Source organism: Carlito syrichta, unplaced genomic scaffold (genome assembly GCF_000164805.1).
Source record: "Carlito syrichta isolate Samal-C Ts95f unplaced genomic scaffold, Tarsius_syrichta-2.0.1 Scaffold305678, whole genome shotgun sequence".
NCBI classification, from domain to species: Eukaryota; Metazoa; Chordata; class Mammalia; order Primates; family Tarsiidae; genus Carlito; species Carlito syrichta.
This window is the reverse complement of record NW_007249774.1, coordinates 401,146-408,794: the sequence shown is the minus strand read 5'-3', so window position 1 is coordinate 408,794 and position 7,649 is coordinate 401,146.

The window sequence follows — 7,649 nt, the reverse complement described above, 5'->3', positions numbered from 1 at the left end:
CTGCTGGGTTCCAGCAATCCTTCCGCCTCAGCCTTCCGAGTAGCCGGAATTACAGGCATGCGCTACCATTCCCGGCTGATTTTTTTGATTTATTGTGGTATACATTTTCTCTATCGTTTGCCAGTTTCACATCAGATAAATATAAGCAGTAAGTTAAATCGTACTTCACAACTTACTCTTCATGTATCATCATAATTAGTGTTTCAGATTCTGCCTCTGGATCTGCTCTGCTCTTTCTAACAGCCTTTGATTTTCCACAGCATAAATACGTTAATGTTTGCTTAGTGGTAAGCATGAAGGCTGTTTTCAGTTTTTCACATCACAGACAGTGCTGTCGTGATTTTCTGAGTTTTTGTATCTTTGTGCTCTTCTGGCAGAATTTTTGTACAATAGATTTTCAGAAGTGGTATTGCTTGGGCAAAGGTTATATGCACTTAACACTGATAGTTGTCACTAGAGAGGGCTGTCCCATTGTATACTTCCCTTCCAACTTTGTAAGAAGGTGCCTTTCCTCTTCTCTTCCACAATGGAATTTCCAAGTCTGGTCTGGAATGAACTTTCTTGCCGGTAAAAGCTTGCAATATGGCTCTCTCTTGGTGGAAAAAGATCAAAGGAGGGTTTAGCGAGTTACTGTGAGCTGCAGTCAGGGTGATCTCCCTCTCCCTCTCCTTTTCTCCCCCCCACACCATGAATAAGCGACCCTGCCCACCTTTCCTTTTGCCAGTGGGGCCTACAGTCAGTTCAGCTCTGTATCAGAAAGGGCTGGGTTCCTTCATGCAATAGCTTCCTTCAAAGGGGTAGGTACCTCAAGTCACATCCAGTGTTTTGAAACAATCCATTTCCCCACTCACCTGATAGACTGCTTCTGGGCCAGCTGCTGTAGCCAATACCTTTTCGCCTTGTTATCCATGAAGACCTGACCAGGAAAACATCCTGTCAGAATGGTGGCTTCAAGGACAAGCAGGAAACAGATTTGGAGTGGAGACAATTTGCTCACGTCCACCTTGGAGGCCAAGGGTGCAACCTGGCTGACTTTAGATTCTTGGTGGTGCTTACTCAGTGCCCCCTGGTAGGGAAATCACAATTGCAGGACACTGAGTGCTCACATAGCTCTGTTCTCAGTGACAGATGGGGAACATGGGCCCCACCTGAAGAGGACCCTGCTCTCTAGTTCCAGCTGGTTTACCACCCAGGAGGGCTGGCCAGCTTCTAATTTGATAAGAGAAGGCAGAAATCTATATTATGTGACACCTCCAGTTTTTGAAACATAAGCTGATATTTCGCCAGTTCATTAAAGCTGGTTTGTGGGCCAAATGTGAATTAGGGCTTCCAATTTAAGTCCATACTGCTAAAAAAAGACTGATTTGCAGAGGCAAAAAAGAACTTTATTTTCCAAAAGCAATCTGCAGATTTAGGAGACACAGCCTCAGTGCAAAAAGAAAGTGCACTCTAAGGAGGGGTTGGGGAGCAGGAGATTATAATGGCAAAAACACGGCAAGGGAGAGCAGTCAGGGAAACGAGGAACAGAGCCTTGATTGGATGACTGTTAAGCCCCAAATTACCAGTCTCAAATGCTTGGTTCCCGGTGGTCAGTCAGCTGTCGCCAAGTGATCTGTTGGTGGTCAGCTGGAGAATTTTCAGCTGCAGTTGTTTCCAGGAACTGTTTTTTTGCCTTGGTTGCAGAAAAGCAGGTTTTGCAACACTTTTCAAGGACACAGAGTCTGACCACTCCCTCACCGTGCCATGACCTTTGGTCCTGCTTTTAACTTTTGCACCACAGGGAGTTCATCTTGTCTGTCAACTGGGGTCATAATTCCACATTTTCCCCTTTTGGTCAAAACCTGCTGTAGGTGACGCTGATGACTAACTTAATGCTATGTTCCATATTATTGCCAGGGTGGTATGGCTACCTACTCTGGGTCCATCTAGTTCCTCTGAGACTCATGTTGCTAACAAACTTAATGACCAATTGAACAACCCAGGCCAAGCAGGGTGGAAAGTCAGCCAAGCACCTGTTATATTTTTTATTTATTTATTTTTTGAGTTGGAGTCTCACTTTGTCACCCAGACTGGAGTGCAGTGGCCGCTCCCGGCCACCGCAGCCTCGACCTGCTGGGCTCCGGCGATCCTTCCGCTCAGCCTTCCAAGTAGCTGGAACTACAGGCGCATGCTACCACGTCCAGCTGCTTTTTGATTTATTGTGGAGATGACATCTCGCCAAGTTGCCCAGGCGGGTCTCGAACCTGCGGGCTCAGGCAATCCACTTACCTCAGCCTCCCAAAGTGTGGGGTTACAGGCTGAGCCACCAAGCCCGGTTTAACCTGTTAAATTTTTATCAATGTCTCTTACTGATGTTTGTAGCATCGGTTATGGATAAGACCTAGAAGTGTCAAGTGGTCAAAATCCTGGTTGGAGAACTGGTAAGACATTTGTTATGCAGACAAGAACAATTTTAAAGAGGAGCTAAGTGCTTAGCCCTAGTATGAAACTGATTTAAAACAATAACCAGATGACAAAAACAATACTCATGAGTAAAGATACAACTGACAAGGAAATCTTGTTATTTCTGTGGTATACAATAATTTAACATAAATACCTATAATTATGATTGATAACATATTGTAAGACATATCAAAATTTAGGAATAGCATACAACTCTGGAGCATATTAATACATTTATATAAATATAAGTCAAAGTTAAATACCATTTTTATTTATTTATTTATTTTTAAATCTGCATCACACTCTGTAGCCCAGGCTGAGTACAGTGGCATGATCCCAGCTCACTGCAGCCTCAAACTCCTGGGCTCAGCAGTCCTCCTGCCTCATCCTCCTGAGTAGCTGGGATTGCAGGCACATGCCACCACACCTTTCTAGTTTTTTGATTTTGTGTAGGAACAAGGTCTCACTATGTTACCTAGGCTGGTCTCCAGCTCCTGGGCTCAAGCAATGCTCCCGCCTCAACCTCCCAAAGTACTGGGATTACAGGTATGAGCCACTGCACCTGGCCTAAACACCATTTTAAAAAATGTGCTTCCTACATGATTTTAACATACCAAACAAACCAAATATGTTTCTCTTGGACTTCCAGGGGTTCTTTTTGTGTCTAAGTTAAGATCAGAAAATACTTGATTTTAGAATTTGAAATTTAATTTTGGGAAGGTTTAAAATGCTTGATCAAAATGGGATCACAAGTCACTATTAAATAAAATTAAAATGACAAAAAAGATTTCAAAGGCACAAAGCACAAACAATTATCTAGATGAAACAGAATGAAATCTATGTTTCCTAGGCCAGTTACCTAAAAGGTAAAGAAAAACCTTTTATGATTTTTTAGTGAAGCGCAGATAACTAGAGAAAACCCTATTGTTTCAACACAAGGGCCCATATTTGGATTTTGCATCAGTGTTCTTTTTATATTAATGTTCACTTTTTAGAAAAAACTTATACATAGTATTATTTTTAGTCAACTGAAAATTTCACACACAAGAAATTTCTTTCACAAGATTAATCTGCAACTTGTTCACACCTTCATTTTTGTCCTATGTGTGTATATATATAATATATGTTATATATATGTGTGTGTATATATTATACATATGTATATTTGTTTATTTATTTATTTTGGCATTCTACCTTAGGACATTTACTTTTCTTTCCCTTCTTTTTTTTTTTTTTTGAGTTGGAGTCTTATTTTGTTGCCCAGGCTGGAGTTCAGTGACACACGGCCACCACGGCCTCCATCCGCTGGGCTCAAGTGATTCTTCCATCTCAGTCTTCCAAGTACCTGGGACTACAGGTGCACACCAGCATGGCTGGCTAATTTTTTGATTTATTGTAGAGACGAGGTTTTACCAAGTTCCCCAGGCTGGTCTCGAACCCCTGGGCTCAGGCAGTCCTCTTGCCTCGGCTCCCAAACTGCTGGGATTATAGGCATGAGTCACCACACTCAGTCTCCTGTCATCATTTTGACCACACAATGTTCTTTCTCATGTAAAAGAGAAAACTTATTCTCTTTTTAACCCTTTTTAAAATTAAAAAACACACGTTACTTTATACACTCTCTCTCTATATAATTGTTTCTCTTATATTTAGTAGTTTTAATTACATATATTAACTATGATTTTTAACTCTTATTAATCCTGTTTCAGTGAAAAATTTAGCAAGTAATTTTGAGCTCTCATATTAGTTTTTGTAGAAGAAAATAATTTTATGAAAGATATTTTCTCAATTTTTAAAATTAACATCTAAATACGTATAGCTTTTCTATGCCATACAAATGACACATATTCTATGTTTATTGTTTAATTTAACATAGCATGATTAAAGACTTTAAATTATGGGGCATGGTGGCTCATGCCTATAATCCTGGCACTCTCGGAGACTGAGGCGGGAGGCTTGAGACCAGGAGTTCAAGACCAGCCTGGGCACCATGGCAAGATCTTGCCTCTACAAAAAAAAAAAAAAAAAAAATAAATATATATATACACACACACACACACATATATACATTTTAAAAATTTGTTTAAAGGACAAACAATAGAAGATTTTTAAAAATTTTAAATTACTGAAAATGTTTTTGAAACATTGGCACCCTTCCTAATTTTTTTTTCAGTTGTCTTAGGTCTCAAGTATCCATGTGGCATCCATGGAAGGCTATGAAGGACAGGGTCTGTTGGGGTCCTGAATTTACATACTAAGTGTAGAGCTCAGGACAGAGGTCAGAGTTGTGAAGATGATGCGTGGAAGATTCAGCCCCTCCCAGCATGGCAAGGAGGCAAGGCTGGGCCAGGGAGGTAGGGAGATGAGCCATATTGGGCTTGGCTCTGCCTTGCAACTGGTAATCAAGGCACTAGGGAGGTATCCTCATGCCTTGCCATGGCCTTCTGTCCAGTCCACAGAATCTAGAGGCTCAGAGCCAAAGACAACCTCATAGTAAGATGGGTGCAAGGCTTTGGGGAGCCCAACAGCGAGTCTTTACAGCTTTAGCTCACAATCAAGCAGGTATCAAAAATACTCCAGAAGCAACAGTTTATGACCTTAAAACATCAAGCAGAAACATCCTAAACTTGTCTAATCAGCAGACCCGGGCAAACTGTCTGAATTATATTTAATATCAACAATTCTGAAGACATTCTAATATGCTGCCAACAATTTTAAACTCGTTTTATTTACCAGAAATTACTCAAGTCATGTGAGCAAAGGTAAAGATAAAATAGTACTCTTCCTTCCTTCCTTATTTATTTTTGAGTTGAAGTCTCACTCTGTCGCCCAGGCTGGAGTGCAGTGGCACACTCATGGTCACCCCAGTGTCGACCTGCTGAGCTCCAGTGATCCTCCTGCTTCAGCCTTCCAAGTAGCTGGAACTACAGGCGTGTGCTACCACGCCTGGCTAATTTGATTGATTGATTGATTGTAGAGATGAGGTCTCGCCAAGTTGCCTGGGTTGGTCTTGAATCTGCGGACTCAGGCAATCCACTCACCTCAGCCTCCTAAAGTGCTGGGATTACAGGCTGAGCCACTGAGCCCATCCGTACTTTTTCTTTAAGCCAAGTAGTTAGAGCTCTTTCACATATTTTCGTAGTGAAATATCAGATATACGTGACATATAGACAGAAGCAAATTTTATAGCTTTATAAGGTTCTTTACTTGCCAGTTTTCAAATAGTCCCTCCTCCCCACCTGCCCCATAGATTATCAAGCCGTATGTGATTGTTAGCTAGGCAACTTGAAATTTGCACTTTCAAAGACGTGACTTCTTGGTAAAAATTATTTACGTCTCAAAGGCACAGAACTTATATCTGAACACTATCATTTGCTGAGACAAGGAGAGGGTAGGAAAGGCCCAGTTAATATTGCCAGGAAAAGCATCTTAAACAAAGGTAAGGCTTGTTATGTAAACTTTAAGCTAATGTCTTCCCCACTGTAAATGTTTCTGATGTTTTAGGTGCAGAGAGGGAGATACCCTTACCAATAGAGATTTTTTTTTAATAGATGTACATTTTTTTTACTAGGTATTTCAAAATAGCCAGCTAAATGCCAGAAAATATTTTAGAGACCAATTTAGTTAAATAAGTGGTCTTTTTAACTTAGGTTGTTTCTTGATTCTATCACTGACTTCAGTGGGGAGTCCTTAAGAGAGCCAAGAAAGCATTTCCCATGCTTAGACTTAGCATGAATAGTCTGAAAATGAAGCAAGTCTATTTTATCTGAGGGCCTCTTTTTTTCCCTCTGTGAAACTAAAGGTAACTTTTCAACTGACTCACCAAAACCAACCTTGACCAAGGCTATGGCTTAACCAAGGATGAAGTTAGCATGCCAAAGAGATGCAAAGCAATCCTCAGAGGATCCAGAACCACCCCAAAGACAGCTCAGAGAAAGAAAAATCTCATTAGCCACAATCTATTTTCTAGGATAGAATCTCAGCTTCACAGCCAAGCCCCTGTGCATAAAGGACCAAAAGCCACATATATCCCACATATGGAAAAAGACAGAAAATCAAAAGCTACCCGGGGAAGGAAAGAGGATGAATAATAAAGGAGTACCCCAAAAGGTCAAGTGTTATAACAAGTGGGATTGCTTCCCTCATTGAGAATTGGACTTGGACCACAGCTGTGAAAGTGTAGACTCTTGGTCACTACTAGACTATAGGGTTGGAGGACTTTTTGTAAATCCTTAGGAGGTTCAATGCAGACAGTTTAAGCATACAAATAATTTTAACTTTGTTTTAGGCCAGATTTTTGCTCTTTAATTTTGTCAAGAGAATTTCTTTGCTTTTTTTGAGTTGGAGTCTCACTCTGTCGCCCAGACTGTGGCACGCTACTCATGGCCACTGCAACCTTGACTTGCTGGGCTTAGGCGATTCTTCTGCCTCAGCCTTCCAAGTAGCTGGAACTACAGACACATGTCACTGCACCTGGCTTATTTTTTTTGATTTATTGTAGAGATGAAGTCTCACCAATTTGTCCAGGCTGGTCTCGAAATCCTGAGCTCAGGCAAACCTCTTGCCTCGGCCTACCAAAGTGCCTGGATTACAGGCTTCAGCTACTGCACCTGGCTCTGTCAAGAGAATTTCTACAGCTAATCATGATGTGTCTTTTTTTTTTTTTGACTCAATCTTTTCATAAATACAAATAAAGCAATTGTTTAGAATGAGAGATTGCTAAAATCTTTTTTTTTTAAGTTTTCGAACAAAGTTTATTAGTGAGGAAAAGGAAGATTCATGGCAGAAAGACCTGCCATGGGCAAGTTTTTTTTAAACCACCTAAAATCTTTTTTAAATTTGGGAGTCTAATTTAAAGGATCTAGCCTCTGGCCATTGACAGTTGAAATTTTCAATGGTGTAGTTATTTCAGTAGTGACTTGATCCAATAGCCTCTTTATGAAAATTCCAGGATATAATTTTTCAAGTTTAGAATAAGTTTTTACCAGATAAGCAAGAGATGTTTCCTGGAGAAGTCACAGAAGAGGCAATCCCAAAGATCACTCCTTACCCCTCCACCATTCACTCCTAGGAATAGGCTAAGACGGCAAAAGACTAGATGGTTAAGGATAGTGTTTGTGCATACGTTGCCTCCAGCAACCCACAAGTTTGTAAGGAGCTGCCAGTCACAGACCCATTAATCTGTGGTTCCAGTTAGGTCCTCCTGT